This window comes from Somniosus microcephalus, chromosome 3 (genome assembly GCF_052327205.1).
Source record: "Somniosus microcephalus isolate GS21.2 chromosome 3, FLI_Smic_1.0, whole genome shotgun sequence".
NCBI classification, from domain to species: Eukaryota; Metazoa; Chordata; class Chondrichthyes; order Squaliformes; family Somniosidae; genus Somniosus; species Somniosus microcephalus.
Genome location: NC_140989.1, coordinates 49828465 through 49847585, shown reverse-complemented (window position 1 = coordinate 49847585; position 19121 = coordinate 49828465). Strand labels below are relative to the sequence as shown.

General features: G+C 46.7%; 1 long non-coding RNA gene across 1 annotated transcript in view; it reads left to right on the top strand.

Moving 5' to 3' along the window:
• LOC147121040 (uncharacterized) overlaps nucleotides 1-18874 on the top strand; it is a 107167-nt gene extending 88293 nt beyond the window's left edge. Inside the window, exons 2-3 of the long non-coding RNA XR_015076238.1 lie at nucleotides 13706-13778; nucleotides 18450-18874. This is a non-coding gene — a long non-coding RNA (uncharacterized LOC147121040). The remainder of the gene's footprint in view (nucleotides 1-13705; nucleotides 13779-18449) is intronic.
• The last annotated feature ends 247 nt before the right edge of the window (nucleotides 18875-19121 follow it).

Sequence of the window (19121 nt, the reverse complement as noted above, 5' to 3'; positions counted from 1 at the left end):
ATGTGTAAAGAAAAAGAACAATGATCTAAGAATATGCATGGATGCAAAGGACTTAAATGCAAACAGAAAACGTGAACACTACCAGATTTCCAAGTGAGAAGAAATCACCAGTGAAATGTCAGGTGCCAGATACTTCACAAAGCTCGATGCCTCACAAGGATTTTGGCAACTAAAACTGGATGAGGAGAGCACCAAATACTGTACCTTCAACACACCATTTGGCAGGTATTGTTTCCTCAGAATGCCTTTTGGGATAATATCTGCATCTGAAATCTTTCATAGAGCGATGGAACAGATAATTGAAGGTCTGGAAGGAGTTCAGGTCTATGTTGATGACATCATCATCTGGGGCTCCACACTGAAAGAACACAATGAGAGACTGACTAAAGTGCTACAGAGCATACGCCAGAATGGACTTAAGCTCAACAAAGCCAAGTGTCAGTTTGGCGTCCAGGAAGTCACTTTCCTAGGAGATAATCTATCTGGTAAAGGAATAGAGCCAGATATGGAAAAAGTAAACGCCATACTCAAAATGCCCCGACCCACTGACAAAAAAGGAGTGCTATGCATCATGGGGATGATAAACTTCATTGGAAAGTTCATTCCTAACTTGTCAGCCAAGACAGCCTTTCTGCGAGACCTGCTACGTAAAACAAATGAGTTCGCATGGACAGAAAGACATGAACAAGAGTGGATAAACCTCAATACAGTGCTGACAACCACACCTGTACTCACCTTCTTTGACCCAACAAAAAGAATCAAAGTGTCAACGGATGCATCAAAAGATGGCCTAGGTGCGGTCTTGCTACAAGCAGAGGGTGAAGATTGGAAGCCTGTTGCCTATGCCTCCAGGTCTATGACTGATACTGAGTGTCGATACGCCCAGATTGAAAAGGAATGTCTAGGCTTGGTAGTTGGACTAGAAAAGTTTCATGGCTACATATATGGACTTCCCACCTTCACAGTTGAGACAGACCACAGCCCACTGGTTGCCATCATAAAAAAGAACCTGAATGAGATGTCTCCAAGGATTCAATGACTCATGATGAAGCTGCAAAGATATGACTTTGAACTGATCTACACACCAGGCAAATACATAGTGTTAGCAGATGCACTATCCCGAGCACCCACAATGAGTCATGTGAGCTCTACTGAAGAAGACGTGGATGTTCATGTGAGTATGGTCACTGCTGCGCTGCCTGTGTCAGACACAAAATCAAAGCAAATAGCAGAAGAAACAGTAAAAGATACAGTATTACAAACAGTAATAGAGAACATTCATCATGGTTGGCCAAAAGGTTCCTGTCCAAAATATTTTCACATAAGGTCAGAATTGAGTGTCGCAAGTGGACTATTACTAAAACGGAACAGAATAGTCATTCCACAGGCTCTACGTCAAGACATGCTCAAAAGGATTCATGAGGGACACCTCAGAATTGAAAAATGCAAAAAGAGAGCAAGAGACACTATTTATTGGCCTGGCATAAATAAGGGCATTGAGAACATGATAGGCAAATGTGAGACATGTCAGAAACACCAAAACAAACAAGCAAAGGAACCAATGATAGTAGCTGACATACCAACAGCACCATGGCAAAAGGTTGGTATGGACCTTTTTCATTTAAATGGTAAAGACTATCTAATAGTGATTGACTACTATTCTAACTATCCTGAGATGGCGCTGCTCTCAAGCACCGCAGCAAGCAGTGTCATAATGCATGTGAAATCCATCTTCGCCAGACATGGAATTCCCAGGATTGCTGTTAGCGACAATGGTCCGTGCTTCAACTGTAAGGAGTGGCAACAGTTTGCAGCACATTATGACTTTCAACACATCACATCCAGTCCTTTGTATGCTCAGTCGAATGGTAAGGCAGAGAAAGGTGTTCAAGTTCTCAAACAGCTACTGAAGAAAGCGACAGAAAGCAAGTCTGATCCTTATCTCGCCCTGCTGAGCTACCGAGCCTCCCCTTTAGACTCTGGTTCTTCACCTGCTGAACTCCTAATGGGTCGCAAGTTGAGTACCACGCTACCCTGCTGTGCAAAAGAAAAGCAGAGTAAGGAACTGAGACAGAGACTTCAACTGTTAAAGCTGAAACAGAAATCATACTATGACAAATCATCCAAAACTCTGAAACCATTGACAAGGGATGATGTTGTCAGGATTGAGGATCCAGATGCATGGAACAGGAAAGCTACAGTTCTTGAGGAAGTAGGACCAAGGTCATACACTGTTAGAACTGAGGAAGGACAGATTCTCAGGAGGAACTGCCTTTCCCTCCTAAAAACACAAGAGACTATCGAAGAGCAAATCGATGACAATGCCGCAACTGAATCTTGTCACTCACCACCAGAACAATCTAACACAAATACACATACAGGCTCTCATGAAAACACATCAGACTTACCTGTGCTATGAAGGTCCACACGTGAAGTAAAAAAGCCTGATAGACTTAATCTTTGAGTACAAAGAAAACTACATTAAAAATGTATTGACTGTTGAAGATGTTTATGTTGTTATTGATTGATATTGATTGATACTGATTTTGTTTAACCTCAAAGAAAGGGGGATGTAATGATCAGTAACCTGTCATTCTGGAATGGTACACTAGGTGGTGCTGTATGTATATAAGAGTGGGCTACCCATGATGCACTAGGCTACCCACAAGGCAGCAGTCAAGAGGGAGGCCTCTACAGATACTGTACCTAGTCCACATGTGCTCAATAAAGTGTCTAGCAAAAGCTAGCTGTTCTTAATAAAAACGACTAGTTATTAATGAACATAACAAAGGAACATAAAACAAAATAGTAAAATATTTTATCGGCACATCAATAAAAAAAGGAAGGTTGGTGTTAGGATAAAATTTGGCTTAGGGGATATAAAGGGGTGGGCCTCAATATTTGACCAGTATAATATGTCTGAAAGGTACCATTCAGTCTTGTTAGGCTGGAAAACAAATGCAAAGCACCATGGGATACTTGGCTATATTAACCCTTTTCAAACTAACATAAATAAATTTAGCTGACCAAAGACACGTTGCTTGTAATTACAATTTGCTAGTAACTGTTTAGAAAGAGCCTGTTCTTGGAAGAGATAAGAGTACAAAGGCACGATTACGGAGTAGCAGCAAATAAGGCCTTGAAGAGTAGTCAGCCAGCTGCATAATTCAATGTGGCTTTGTATTCATCTAGCCATGTCTCTGCTGAAAATACCTTCCCATACCGATAACAAAAGTAAGAGATAGCTCATGAATATGAAGCCTCTACAGTCGACAAGCTTTTTACTGACATATCCAGAGGGTACTCAAGTTCAAAGGACAGGCCTAATAGTTCATTGATTAATCATGTAAACCAATGAAGCATCAATATTCTCATGTATACATCCCCATTAGTAATAAGGGGGTGTTGTCTAATAAACTGTATAAACTAAGCTGTATTGCCACTTTTTCCCTTGAGAACGATGTCTCTAGCTAAGGGTAGCTGAGATAGTTCTCCCGTGTGCACTCGTAATAAAACTATTGGTCTGGGTAACACCTGAATCTGTTAGTTCTGTTTTACCATCCAGATTTTTTTCGCTTACAGTTGGGATGGGAATAGGGCCATTAAGGGATAGACAGGCTAATACCACAGGTAACGATAGAGAGATGGCAGAAATATTAAATAATTATTTTGCTTCAGTATTTGCCAGGGAGTTAGAACAGATGGACATGACATTGGATGTTGAGATTAGTAATGAGATAAGTGCTTTTAAAATAAAAAGAGGGGATATATTAAATAAACTAATCAAACTCAAAGAGGATAAAACCCCTGGTCCGGATGGATTGCATCCACGCATTTTAAAAGAATCTAGGGAAGATAGCAGAGGCATTACTACACACATTTAATAATTCATTAGAAAAATGTGTAGTGCCAGAGGACTGGTGGATAGCTAACGTAATACCGATATTTAAGAAGGGAGATAGAACATGTCCAGGGAATTATAGACCAGTCAGCTTAACATCGGTGGTAGGAAAAATAATGGAATCCCTACTAAAAGAGAAAATAGAAGAACATCTAGAAACCAAAAACATAGTAATGAATAGTCAGCATGGATTTCAAAAGGGAAAGTCTTGTTTGACCAACCTCATTGAATTTTTTGAAGAGGTAACAGAGAGAGTAGACAATGGTAATGCAGTTGATGTAATTTATCAAGATTTTCAAAAGGCCTTCGATAAGGTACCCCATAATAGACTGATGAACAAGGTCAGAGAATGCGGAGTCAGGGGACAAGTAGCAGAATGGATAGCTATCTGGCTTCAAAGCAGAAAGTAGAGAGTAGGGACAAAGGGTAGCTATTCACAGTGGCAGAGGTGGGTAGTGGCGTTCCACAAGGATCAGTGCTGGGACCACTGTTGTTCACAATTTATATTAACAATTTAGACTTTGGAATCAAAAACACAGGCCTAGAAATTCAGTAAGGCGCTGCAAGCTTTGCGCCCAGTTACCGCCTAAAGAGGGCTTCTGCGCCAGTATAGGAGGTTGTGCTGATATTGAGATCGGCGGTAATGGCAGCGGTAGCCGGTAGCGCTGCGCCGGCACCGATGACGTCATCGGTGTGCGCAGTGTCCCGTTTCCACCCCGATGCCGGCCCGACGCCCATATTCAGTTGCCGCCGCCTCCTCCGTGGCGGCCGCTACTAACATCCGGAGACCAGGGCCTTACTGCAGCCTTAGTGGGGCGCATAAAGGTGGCGGTGCGGCTGGCCGCTTTTTCGGCGGCCACCTGCCCGCACCTCCTTCCCCGGCCTCCTCCACCCCCCCCCCGCGGCATTGCCGGCTGCTTTCCGCGAGCCCGGCACTTCTCCGTGGTGCCGGGCTCATTTGCCAGCACAATCCAGCGGCGATCTCCCCATTGCAGGCACCTCCACCTTAAGAGAAGGAGGAGGCCTGCAGTACCGCAGCCTGCCGCACCGCATCGGGTGGCGCAGCGGCACTTAGAGCGCTGAAATTCAGTTTCAGCGCCCCAAGCGGGGGCGGGCACACCCTGGAATAGCGCCCGGTTCCGACTTGGGGCGCAGAAAGTGAATATTTGACGGTCGCACATGGCTCCGCGCCCAGCGCTAACTTTTGGCCGTTAGCCAGCTGGCGGGGCCATAGTGAATTTCTAGGCCACAATTTCTAAATTTGCGGATGACACCAAATTGGGGGAGATAGTCAATACTGAGGAGGACTGCAACAAATTACAGGAGGACATTAATAAACTTGCAGAATGGGCATATAATTGGCAAATGAAGTTCAAGACAGATAAATGTGAGATATTACATTTTGATAGGAAGAATAGGGAGGTCACTTATTACTTGGAGGGTGTGAGTCTAGGTGGGGTAGAGCAACAAAGGGATCTCGGAGTACAAATACACAAATCACTAAAAGTTGCGACACAGGCCATAAAAAGGCAAACCAAGCTTTAGGGTTTATTTCTAGAGGGATAGAATTCAAAAGTAGGGAAGTTATGCTAAACCTGTATCGAACCTTAGTTAGACCACACTTAAGAGTATTGCGTACAGTTCTGGTCGCTGTATTATAAAAACGATATAGAGGCACTGGAGAGGGTGCAGAGAAGATTTACAAGGATGATACCTGAAATGTGAGGGTATACATATCAGAAAAGGATGAACAGGCTGGGTCTCTTTTCTCTTGAATAGAGGTCTTTAAAATTATGGAAGGTTTTGATAGAGTGGACACAGAGAGAACATTTCTACTTGTGGGGAAGAGCATAACTAGAGGCCATCAATATAAGATAGTCACCAAGAAATCCAATAGGGAATTCAGAAGAAACTTCTTTACCCAAAGAGTGGTGAGAATATGGAACTTGCTACCACAGGGAGTGGTTGAAGTGAATAATATAGAGGCATTTAAGGGGAGGCTAGAGAAGCATATGAGGGAGAAGGGAATAGAGGGTAATGCTGATAGATTTAGATGAGGAAAGATGGGAGGAGGCTCGAGTGGAGCATAAACGCCGGCATGGACTGTTTGGGCCGAATGGCTTGTTTCTGTGCCGTATATCCTATGTAATCCTATGTAGTGGTGCAGATGTTGGGATTTGGCATTTGAAGATGAATTCACTGACTTTGACCACTCGTGTAAGGTCATTAAGCTTCTTCCTCATTGAGTCCAGGTCCTCGGGGCTACACTCTTGGGATTTACTATATCTGCTCCCACTGAAGTCTGGTCTATTGCCTGGCGGGCCTCCTGGCCCTCTGTGGAAAGAGGACCCCTCTCCTGGAGTTGACCTCCTGGACCAAGGCCTCCAGTGCTGCATCTGAGAACCTCGGTGAATGCTTCCTCCCCGTTGTGCCATCATTACAACTTTATTCTCCAATGTCCTCCCAGCCAGTTCAATCACCTGTTGCAGGCAGAAGGCACCTCCCCTTTAAGAGGTACATACTGCCTTTAAGTAGTGCAGGCTAGCTTTAATTAGAGCTAGCCTCGCATGAACTTGGGCCCCTGCTGAGTGTTCAGACACTCCACAGGGCATTCAGTGCTGGGCTGAACGCTACAATCATGTAAGTTAACAGGCAGCAGGAAGTTTACGTGCTGCCTGCTGTCCTCCGAACGGGTGCAGGTTGATAGCACATGGCGATCCCCACGCCCCGTTTTCAGTCCTTATCCAATTTCTAGGCCTGGGGTCTGAACGACCGGACCAACCAATGAGATTTATGGATTTAGAAAGAAACAGAGGAGGGTGAATTAGTGTCAAATCAAGTACAGAAAGAGAAATATAGAGAGGGAAAGAAAGATTGGATTAAGAGAGAGAGAAAAAAGAGACAGAAAGGAAAAGTAAGAAAGAAATTAAAATATTTAAAATTTGACATTTTTAAAATTGCTAACAACAATTTACTGCATACAGGAATCAGATTGAACAGTTTAGATTTTTCCCTTTCTGGGCCAGAAAGATTGATTGGCATTGCATTAACAATTACCATATCGTTAAAAAGGTACTTATGCTGTTAAGTTCAAGCCCTAACTTTCTGTGGCGAGTTTAATAGGCAATTAAAGTACAAATACAACAAATTCTTAAGAATAAGTGAAAGTATAAGGCAAGGGCGAGATGCTGTCTGTGCAAGGCGAACGGTGGAGCGGTGCTAACCGACCGGCAAGTTCTGGAGATTCGCAACCCACTGCATTTCTCTTAATCCCCTGAACTTGCTGGCCAATTTCCACATAAATAACGGCGTGCATTGTTAACACGTTGTTATTTTTCCAGCAAGATTGGGCCCAATGGTTGTTCACACCACAGGTAAAGGCTGCACAGGACGGGAGGAAAAAGAGCGGGAGAGCTATAGTGATAGGGGATTCTATTGTAAGGGGAATAGATAGGCGTTTCTGCAGCCGCAAACGAGACGCCAGGATGGTATGTTGCCTCCCTGGTGCAAGGGTCAAGGATGTCTCGGGGCGGCTGCAGGGCATTCTGGAGGGGGAGGGTGAACAGCCAGCTGTCGTGGTGCATATAGGTACCAACGATATAGGTAAAAAATGGGATGAGGTCCTAAAAGCTGAATATAGGGAGTTAGGAGGTAAATTAAAAAATAGGACCTCAAAGGTAGTAATCTCAGGATTGCTACCAGTACCACGTGCTAGTCAGAGTAGAAATAGAAGGATATTTCAGATGAATACGTGGCTAGAGGAATGGTGCAAGGGGGAGGGATTCAAATTCCTGGGACATTGGAACCGGTTCTGGGGGAGGTGAGACCAGTACAAACTGGATGGTTTGCACCTGGGTGGGACCAGAACTGATGTCCTAGGGGGAGTGTTTGCTAGTGCTGTTGGGGAGGGTTTAAACTAAAATGGCAGGGGGTTGGGAACCTGTGTAGGGAGACAGAGGAAAGGGAAGCAAGGATAGAAACAAAAGACAGGAAGGAGAAAAGCAAAAGTGGAAGGCAGAGAAATCAAGGGTGTAAATCAAACAGGGCCACAGTAAATAATAATTCTAAAAGGACTAAGACTGTTAAAAAATCAAGCCTGAAGGCTTTGTGTCTCAATGTGAGGAGCATTCATAATAAGGTGGATGAATTACCTGCACAAATAGATGTAAACGGATATCATATAATTGGGATTACGGAGACATGGCTCCAGGGTGACCAAGACTGGGAATTCAACATCCAGGGGTATTCAATATTCAGGAAGGACAGGAAAACAGGAAAAGGAGGTGGGGTAGCATTGCTGGTTAAAGAGGAGATTAACACAATACTAAGGAAGGATATTAGCTCTGATAATGTGGAATCTGTATGGGCAGAGCTGAGAAATACCAAGGGGCAGAAAACATTAGTGGGAGTTATATATAGACCCCCAAACAGTAATGCTGAGGTTGGGGATGTCACTAAATGGGAAATTAGAGACACGTGCAATAAGGGCACAGCAGTTATCATGGGTGACTTTAATCTACATATAGATTGGGCTAACCAAATTAGTAACAATACTGTGGAGGAGGAATTCCTAGAGTGTATATGGGATGATTTCCTGGACCAATGTGTCGAGGAACCAACTAGAGATCAGGCCATCTTAGACTGGGTATTATGTAATGAGAAAGGATTAATTAGCAATCTTGTTGTGCGAGGCCCCTTGCGGAAGAGCGATCATAATATGATTGAATTCGTCATTAAAATGGAGAGTGAAGTAGTTGACTCAGAGACTAGGGTCCTGAATTTAAATAAAGGAAACTACAATGGTATGAGGCATGAGTTGGATAGGATGGATTGGGGAATGTTACTTAAAGGGTTGACGGTGGATAGGCAACGGCAAACATTTAAAGATCGCATGGATGAACTACAGAATTTATTCATCCCTGTTTGGCATAACAATAAAACAAGAAAGGTAACCCAACCGTAACTAACAAAGGAAATTAGGGATATCATAAGATCCAAGGAGAGGACAGATAATTTGGCCAGAAAAAGCTGCAAACCTGAGGTTTTGAAGCAGTTTAGGGTTCAGCAAAGGAGGACAAAGGGATTCATTAAGAGGGGGAAAATAGATTATGAGAGTAAGCTTGCAGAGAACATAAAAATTGACTGTAAAATCTTCTATAGATATGTGAAGAGAAAAAGATTGGTGAAGTCAAGCGTAGGTCCCTTGCAGTCAGAATCAGGGGAATTTATAATGGTGAACAAAGAAATGGCTGATCAATTAAATATATACTTTGGTTCTGTCTTCACAAAGGAGGACACAAATAAACTCCCAGAGATGTCGGGGCACATAGGGTCTAATGAGAGGGAGGAATTGAATGAAATCAATATTTGTAGGGAAATGGTGTTGGGGAAATTGACGGGATTGAAGGCCGATAAATCCCCAGGGCCTGATAATCTACATCCTAGGGTACTTAAGGAAGTGGCCCTAGAAATAGTAGATGCATTGCTGGTCATCTTCCAAAATTCGATAGACTCTGGAACAGTTCCCATGGATTGGAGGATAGCTAATGTAACCCCACTATTTAAAAAAGGTGGTAGAGAGAAAACGGGGAATTATAGACCGGTAAGCCTGACATCGGTAGTGGGGAAAATGGTAGAGTCCATTCTAAAAGATGTAATAGCAGAGCACTTGGAAAACAGTGACAGGATCGGACAAAGTCAACATGGATTTACAAAACGACAATCATGCTTGACTAATCTACGGGAATTTTTTGAGGATGTAACTGGTAGAATAGATAAGGGTAGCGTTGCTGGTTAAAGATGGGATTAACACAATTGTAAGGAAGGATATTAGCTCTGATGATGTGGAATCTGTATGGGTAGAACTGAGAAATACCAAGGGGCAGAAAACATTAGTGGGAGTGGTATATAGACCGCCAAACAGTAATGCGGAGGTTGGGGATGGCATTAAAAGGGAAATTAGAGAAGCGTGCAATAAGGGCACAGCAGTTATCATGGGTGACTTTAATCTACATATAGATTGGGCTAACCAAATTAGTAACAATACTGTGGAGGAGGAATTCCTGGAGTGTATACGGGATGGTTTCCTGGACCAACATGTCGAGGAACCAACTAGAAATCAGGCCATCTTAGACTGGGTATTATGTAATGAGAAAGGATTAATTAGCAATCTTGTTGTGCGAGGCCCCTTGGGTCGGAGCAATCATAATATGATCGAATTCTTCATTAAGATGGAGAGTGAAGTAGTTGACTCAGAGACTAAGGTCCTGAGTTTAAATAAAGGAAACTACGATGGTATGAGGCGCGAGTTGGGTAGGATTGATTGGGGAATGTCACTCAAAGGTTGATCATAGATAGGCAATGGCAAACATTCAAAGATCGCATGGATGAACTGCAGAATTTGTTCAACCCAGTTTGGCATAAAAATAAAACAAAAAAAGGTGACTCAACTGTGGCTAACAAGGGAAATTAGGGACAGCATAAGATCCAAGGAGAGGACATATAAAATTGGCCAGAAAAAGCAGTAAACCTGAGTATTGGGAGCAGTTTAGGATTCAACAAAGGAGGACAAAGGGATTAATTAAGCAGGGGAAAATAGAGTACGAGAGTAAGCTTGCAAGGAACATAAAAACTGACTATAAAAGCTTTTATAGATATGTGAAGAGAAAAAGATTGGTGAAGTCAAGCGTAAGTCCCTTGCAGTCAGAATCAGGCAAATTTATAATGGGGAACAAAGAAATGGCAGACCAATTTGGTTCTGCCTTCACAAAACCATACTTTGGTTCTGCCTTCACAAAGGAGGACACAAATAACCTCCCAGAGATGCCGCGGAACATAGGGTCTAAGGAGAGGGAGGAACTGAAAGAAATCAGTATTTGTAGGGAAATTTGATAGACTCTGGAACAGTTCCCATGGATTGGAGGGTAGCTAATGTTACCCCACTGTTCCAAAAAGGTGGTAGAGAGAAATCGGGGAACTATAGACCGGTAAGCCTGACATCGGTAGTGGGGAAAATGCTAGAGTCCATTATAAAAGATGTAATAGCAGAGCACTTGGAAAACAGTGACAGGATCGGACAAAGTCAACATGGATTCACAAAAGGTAAATCGTGCTTGACTAATCTACTGGAAGTTTTTGAGGATGTAACTGGTAAAATAAATAAGGGAAAACCAGTGGATATGGTGTATTTGGACTTTCAGAAGGCTTTCGATAAGGTCCCGCATAAGAGATTAGCATGTAAAGTTAAGGCACATGGGATTGGGGACAAGGTATTGACTTGGATAGAGAACTGCTTGGCAGACAGAAAGCAAAGAGTTGGAATAAACGGGTCTTTTTCCGAGTGGCAGGCAGTGACTAGTGGGGTATTGCAGGGATCGGTCCTAGGACCCCAGCTATTCACAATATATATTCATGATCTAGACGAGGGAACTAGATGTAAGATCTCCAAGTTTGCAGATGACACAAAGCTGGGTGGGCATGTGTGCTGTGAGGAGGATGCTGAGAATCTCCAGTATGAGTTGGACAGGTTGGATGATTGGGCAGAAGCATGGCAGATGCAATATAACGTGGATAAATGCGAGGTTATTTACTTTGGTGTCAAAATCAGGAAGGCAGATTATTATCTGAATGGCAATAGATTGGGAGAAGGGGAAGTGCAACGAAACCTGGGTGTCCTTGTGCACCAGTCACTGAAGGTAAGCATGCAGGTGCAGCAGGCGGTTAAGAAGGCAAATGGTATGTTGGCCTTCGTAGCGAGAGGGTTCGAGTACAGGAACAAAGATGTCTTGCTGCAGTTGTACAGGGCCTTGGTGAGACCACACCTTGAGTATCGTGTGCAGTCTTGGTCACCTTATCTGAGGAAGGATGTTCTTGCAATGGTGGGAGTGCGGCGAAGATTCACCAGGCTGATACCTGGGATGGCAGGAATGACATATGAGGAGAGATTGGGTCGATTGGGCTTATACTCGCTGGAGTTTAGAAGAATGAGGGGGGAGCTCATTGAAACTTATAAAATTCTGACAGGACTAGACAGACTAGATGCAGGAAGGATGTTCCCGATGGCCGGGGAGTCCAGAACCAGGGGTCACAGTCTAAGGATAAGGGGTAAGCCATTTAGGACAGAGATGAGGAGGAATTTCTTCACCCAGAGAGTGGTGAACCTGTAGAATTCTCTACCACAGAAGGCAGTTGAGGCCAATTCATTAAATATATTCAAAAAGGAGTTAGATATATTTCTTAAGGCTAAAGGGATCAAGGGATATGCAGAGAAGGCAGGGACAGGGTACTGAATTTGGATGATCAGCCATGATCTCATTGAATGGCGGAGCAGGCTCGAGGGGCCGAATGGCCTACTCCTGCTCCTATCTCCTATGTTTCTATAAATGCGAGGTTATCCACTTCAGTGGCAAAAAAGAGGAAGACAGATTATTATCTGAACGGCAATAGATTGGCAAAAGGGGAAGTGCAATGAGACCTGGGTGTCCTTCTGCACCCGTTGCTGAAGGCAAGCATGCAGGTGCAGCAGGCGGTTAAGAAGGCAAATGGTATGTTGGCCTTCATAGCGAGAAGATCCGAGTACAAGAGCAAGGATGTCTTTCTGCAGTTGTACAGGGCCTTGGTGAGACCACACCTTGAGTATTGTGTGCAGTTTTGGTCGCCTTATCTGAGGAAGGATGTTCTTGCCATGGAGAGAGTGCAGCGAAGATTCACCAGACTGATACCTGGGATGGCAAGAATGATGTATGAGAAGAGATTGGGTCGATTAGGCTTATATTCACTAGAGTTTAGAAGAATGAGAGGGGATCTCATTGAAACATACATTTCTAACAGGACTAGACAGACTAGATGCAGGAAGGATGTTCCCGATGGCAGGTGAGTCCAGAACCAGGGGTCACAGTCTAAGGATAAGGGGTAAGCCATTTAGGACTGAGATGAGGAGGAATTTCTTCACCCAGAGAGTGGTGAACCTGTGGAATTCTCTACCACAGAAGGCAGTTGAGGCCAATTCGTTAAATATATTCAAGAAGGAGTTAGATATATTTCTTAAGGCTAAAGGGATCAAGGTATATGGGGAGAAAGCAGGGACAGGGTACTGAATTTGGATGATCAGCCATGATCTCATTAAATGGCAGAACAGGATCGAGGGGCCGAATGGCCTACTCCTGCCCCTATAGTCTATGTTTTCTATGTTTTCAATGTAGGAATGCATTGTAACCAAAGAACAATGAAACTAAAAAAATTGTTTGACAGACAGAAGGGTCTTTCTTTTTTCCACACCTGTTAGAGCAATTACTGTATAAACTATCAGACTAGATGTAAATACAGTGAGGGTAGAAGGCTGTGTTAATGACCCTGCAAGCTTGTGCATGACTAGTGACAGCTGTTCTGGCTGTTAGTATAAGATCCTCTCATGGCTATTGGCAAAGTCCTATTTGCACTGCATCAGTAACAATAAGCAACATAATATTGTTGCTTCCTTCTTCTTGACAGATGGCTTGCAATGTAAATAAAAATGTTCAAATGAGTGACATATTTGCCCAAGTGAATTAGCCAATGGCGAAAAAAAGGTCTTCACATGGAAGGCTCAGTAAGTCTCCGTATTTGCTTGTATTTCTGTGAAGCTTCTTCTGTTTGTAATGCAATTTTTGATTTCAGCAGTTTTAAACTTTTGGTGACTCAACTTATGAATGCTACTTACTTTAAACGCAATGAGGGTCACCCTTTAAAAAAAATGTAGCAGTTAAAAAGCATTACCATTAACTTTTAGCATCCTGTTGCTAATTTTATCCTTTTATTAATTTACAGGAAACTCTCGATTTACCGGCACCTAAATAACCGGAAATCTCGGTTAACCGGCAAAATTCAGGAGTTGGTTCAGGTAAGTTTTACTTCATATTACTTGCCTTCCTCGATCTGTTGCTGTGCAATCAGGTGTGGCAGCAGCTGTTGCTAAGCTACAGAGACGCTTGGAACTTGTGGCCATTGTTCTGCACCTGTTGCTAAGCAACAGGTTTTGTAGCTTTATACGCAGCTCTCAGCTCTCCGTATCTTTTACTATAGCTCTCGGTTATCCGGAATTTTTGATGAACCGGCACCACGTCGGTCCCGTCGGTGCCGGATAAAAAAGAGTTTCCTGTATTTTGAATTTTTGTTTTAATAGTGAGTGCTAGGAATTGGCTGGCAGGGTGGTTAAGAGGCTAGCCTTTCATTTCTAGGATTTGCATTCAAACCCAATCCAGACTGATGCAATGAAAGTCTTCCCTGTCTGCTGGCTGTAAGTGTCTTTTGTGAAATGCGTTTGGGCAGTTTTTGTCCATTTCATAATGGGCATATTTCTTTGCTCCTCTGCCCATTCTCTGGCCCTCTTTTGCTTGTTCTCTGCTCCGCTATATGTGTTTTTGTGCTCCTTAGTCCATTCTTGGGCTGCTCCCTGCCCCCGCAATACGTGCTTTGAGTTCCTTGGCCCGTTCCCAAGGGAGGAGAGGTCGAAAGTGTGAGAGAGCGTGAGAGAGGGCAGAGTAGGTGGACAGCGGAGAAGAGGGGAGAGGAGGAAGGTGGAGAGGGGGAGTGGAGGAAGGTGGAGAGGGGGAGTGGAGGGAGGTGGCAAGGGTGAGAGGAGGTAGGTGGAGAGGGGGAGAGGAGGAAGGTGGAGAGGGAGAGAGGAGGAATGTGGAGAGGGGGAGTGGAGGGAGGTGGAGAGGGGGAGTGGAGGGAGGTGGAGAGGGGGAGTGGAGGGAGGTGGCAAGGGTGAGAGGAGGTAGGTGGAGAGGGGGAGAGGAGGAAGGTGGAGAAGAGGAGAGGAGGAAGGTGGAGAGGGGGAGAGGAGGAAGGTGGAGAGGGAGAGAGGAGGAATGTGGAGAGGGGGAGTGGAGGGAGGTGGAGAGGGGGAGTGGAGGGAGGTGGAGAGGGGGAGAGGAGGAAGGTGGAGAGGGGGAGAGGAGGAAGGTGGAGAGGGGGAGAGGAGGAAGGTGGAGAGGGGGAGTGGAGGGAGGTGGAGAGGGGGAGTGGAGGGAGGTGGAGAGGGGGAGTGGAGGGAGGTGGAGAGGGGGAGTGGAGGAAGGTGGAGAGGGGGAGTGGAGGGAGGTGGAGAGGGGGAGAGGAGGAAGGTGGAGAAGAGGACAGGAGGAAGGTGGAGAGGGGGAGAGGAGGAAGGTGGAGAGGGGGATAGGAGAAAGGTGGAGAAGAGGAGAGGAGGAAGGTGGAGAGGGGGAGAGGAGGAAGGTGGAGAGGGGGAGTGGAGGAAGGTGGAGAGGGGGAGTGGAGGGAGGTGGAGAGGGGGAGTGGAGGGAGGTGGAGAAGAGGAGAGGAGGAAGGTGGAGAGGGGGAGAGGAGGAAGGTGGAGAAGAGGAGAGGAGGAAGGTGGAGAGGGGGAGAGGAGGAAGGTGGAGAGGGGGAGTGGAGGGAGGTGGCAAGGGTGAGAGGAGGTAGGTGGAGAGGGGGAGAGGAGGAAGGTGGAGAAGAGGCAAGGAGGAAGGTGGAGAGGGGGAGAGGAGGAAGGTGGAGAAGGAGAGAGGAGGAATGTGGAGAGGGGGAGAGGAGGAAGGTGGAGAGGGGAGTGGAGGGAGGTGGAGAGGGGGAGAGGAGGAAGGTGGAGAGGGGGAGTGGAGGGAGGTGGAGAGGGGGAGTGGAGGGAGGTGGAGAGGGGGAGTGGAGGGAGGTGGAGAGGGGGAGTGGAGGGAGGTGGGGAGGGGGAGAGGAGGAAGGTGGAGAGGGGGAGAGGAGGAAGGTGGAGAAGAGGAGAGGAGGAAGGTGGAGAGGGAGAGAGGAGGAATGTGGAGAGGGGGAGTGGAGGGAGGTGGAGAGGGGGAGTGGAGGGAGGTGGAGAGGGGGAGTGGAGGGAGGTGGCAAGGGTGAGAGGAGGTAGGTGGAGAGGGGGAGAGGAGGAAGGTGGAGAAGAGGAGAGGAGGAAGGTGGAGAGGGGGAGAGGAGGAAGGTGGAGAGGGAGAGAGGAGGAATGTGGAGAGGGGGAGTGGAGGGAGGTGGAGAGGGGGAGTGGAGGGAGGTGGCAAGGGTGAGAGGAGGAAGGTGGAGAGGGGGAGAGGAGGAAGGTGGAGAAGAGGAGAGGAGGAAGGTGGAGAGGGGGAGAGGAGGAAGGTGGAGAGGGAGAGAGGAGGAATGTGGAGAGGGGGAGTGGAGGGAGGTGGAGAGGGGGAGTGGAGGGAGGTGGCAAGGGTGAGAGGAGGTAGGTGGAGAGGGGGAGAGGAGGAAGGTGGAGAAGAGGAGAGGAGGAAGGTGGAGAGGGGGAGAGGAGGAAGGTGGAGAGGGAGAGAGGAGGAATGTGGAGAGGGGGAGTGGAGGGAGGTGGAGAGGGGGAGTGGAGGGAGGTGGCAAGGGTGAGAGGAGGTAGGTGGAGAGGGGGAGAGGAGGAAGGTGGAGAAGAGGAGAGGAGGAAGGTGGAGAGGGGGAGAGGAGGAAGGTGGAGAGGGGGAGAGGAGGAAGGTGGAGAGGGGGAGTGGAGGGAGGTGGAGAGGGGGAGTGGAGGGAGGTGGAGAGGGGGAGTGGAGGAAGGTGGAGAGGGGGAGTGGAGGGAGGTGGAGAGGGGGAGAGGAGGAAGGTGGAGAAGAGGAGAGGAGGAGGTGGTGGAGGGGGGAGAGGAGGAAGGTGGAGAAGAGGAGAGGAGGAAGGTGGAGAGGGGGAGAGGAAGAAGGTGGAGAGGGGGAGTGGAGGAAGGTGGAGAGGGGGAGTGGAGGGAGGTGGCAAGGGTGAGAGGAGGTAGGTGGAGAGGGGGAGAGGAGGAAGGTGGAGAGGGGGAGTGGAGGGAGGTGGAGAGGGGGAGTGGAGGGAGGTGGCAAGGGTGAGAGGAGGTAGGTGGAGAGGGTGAGAGGAGGGAGGTGGAGAGGGGGAGAGGAGGAAGGTGGAGAGGGGGAGAGGAGGAAGGTGGAGAGGGGGAGAGGAGAAAGGTGGAGAAGAGGAGAGGAGGAAGGTGGAGAGGGAGAGAGGAGGGAGGTGGAGAGGGAGAGAGGAGGAATGTGGAGAGGGGGAGAGCAGGAAGGGGGAGAGGGGGAGAGCAGGAAGGTGGAGAGGGGGAGAGGAGGAGGATGGGGAAAGGAGCGTGCATGCTCACGTGGATGCAATCTATAACTCCTGGGACTTTAGGGAATCCTGTCACTCTGTAAAGCTGCTGTGCCCTGTCAGGACTGCCATCATTTGTCCCTGCGGAAGTAGATAAACTATCTTGCTGCAGCAAAAAATGCACCTGTTTCTTGCTTTATGCATCTGCTGATATATTTTGTGATACATTTTCGTTATTAATGTCTAATTTGAATATGTTTGTGGGAAATCCTGGAAGTGGCGGCAAACTCCAGGGAACCGGAAGAAAGGCTCCCCAACCCATCTCCTGATCCTGAATACCCCTCTCTCAGCCACTTAGTCTTGCCAAAACCCGCATCAAAGGGTCCAGCAGCGACATGGTGCCAGATGCCCTGGATGCCCATTTAATACAGGCAAGACCATGATTCAGTGCAATTGAGGTGGTAGCAACAGGAAATGGGATGTGTGTTGGCTCCACGTTGTTGTTGCCTCATTTGAAGGCACCCGGGCCAAAGATCAGTGGGAACTTCTATCATTTGCCAGAAGTGGCAATATAAAACTGGGTGGATGCTAAAGTGGGTGGGGACCTAGCATAACCCATTGACCACGCCCATCCAAACACCAGCAGAGATTGGGCAGTAAACAGAGTAAAACTCTGCTTCAGTCTGCCTCTGGCAACAGATTAAGGCCATAGAACTTAAAAAACATTGGGAAAAATACACAAACTGTGAACAATGATACCACTGGGAAAACTGAGAACAATGGGGGGAATTTTAATCCTATAAAAACGGGTGGGTTTGAAACGTGGGGGTAGTTAAATTGTTAAAAAACGGAATCCCGACCTGAACCCGACCTGAACCCTCCCACTTCCAGTTTTAGTGGAGGTGGGACGGGGGCGGGATGAGGACAGGCAGCCAACCCGCTGCCAAGAGGTGGGACATCAATTTAAATATTACAATGAGGCTTGTAGGGGGTGGCGTGTGGTGGTGTTTGGCGCGTACGCCCAGTCAGTTATGCCTTTGACTGTTTATGAGTGGTTCGAATCGCTCCCACACCCCTGGGTTCTGGACACCGGACTTAGGTACAGGCGGCGATACAGAAAAGACTCGAGTAGACAAGTGGTTTGGATGTAAGCAAAACTCAAGATTTTATTTAACAGAAAATTAACACAGTCTTTTGAGAAGTTACTAGTATAAAAAAATTACAGGCAAATACAAATAACTATACTTATACAGGGAATGGGGAACACACGGCACATCGAGGGAAAACAACTATCTTAACAATCCCCTTATCCTTATCCCACCCCCTATACCTAACTAAATTAAGCTATGAGGGGCCAGAATTTCTGCTCACCAATCAAAAGGGTCTGCTGAACTCAAAACAGCAGTGGGGTTCAGGGTTCGCTCTTTGTGCTCTCTGGAGTCTGCCGTCATCACGTGGTCTCCGGGTGCTGCAAGGGCGTTGTCCAGGTACGAGTACCCCAAAGTTAAAGTCTCTGCTTGGGTACTTTGCCTTGCAGGGACGATGGTTCCTCTTCCTCGGCCTACAGTTTGAGTTTACGTGAAGATAGTCGCAGGTTGGCTGAGACTGAAGGCCCGATCATTCGAAGCTTGTCTTCAGTCGTCTTCCTCAGTTCATCTCCTCAGTTCATCTTGCCTCAGTTCATCTCCTCATTTCGTCTTGCCTCCTCGCCTCGTCGCGTCCCGCCTCGCCTGGCCTGGATTGTCCGTGTTCGCCCGATGCAGTGCCTGGGCAATTCCAGATGGAGTGGGGAAAGGCATGGGCAGAGGCCAGGGGGTAAGCGCGGGATGGGGGAATAGCAGCAGCCATGAGGGCGAGGAGCAGAACCCAGAGCCAGAGAGCAGAGAAGAGAGAGATTGCTACCCGGGGCCTTCAATTATACTCTTATGGAAAACCCTTATCTGCGCGCCAAATCAGGTTAGTTCTTTGTCTTAATCTTAGTGGGCTATTTTAAATAATGGTAGCAATCTATACTAACTGTAATCGCATCTACTGGCCCGATAATTGACTTGTTTTGTTATGAATGCACCTTGATGGGCCTGTCCAGCCTCGATGGCTTCCTTAATCTGTTCCCGATTATTTATGCAAACTGCTTGATGGCCTTAACTATAGGCCTAACTGGATTTTGATTTGTCTCCAATTTGGTCTAATACATAATTCAAAGTCCTGT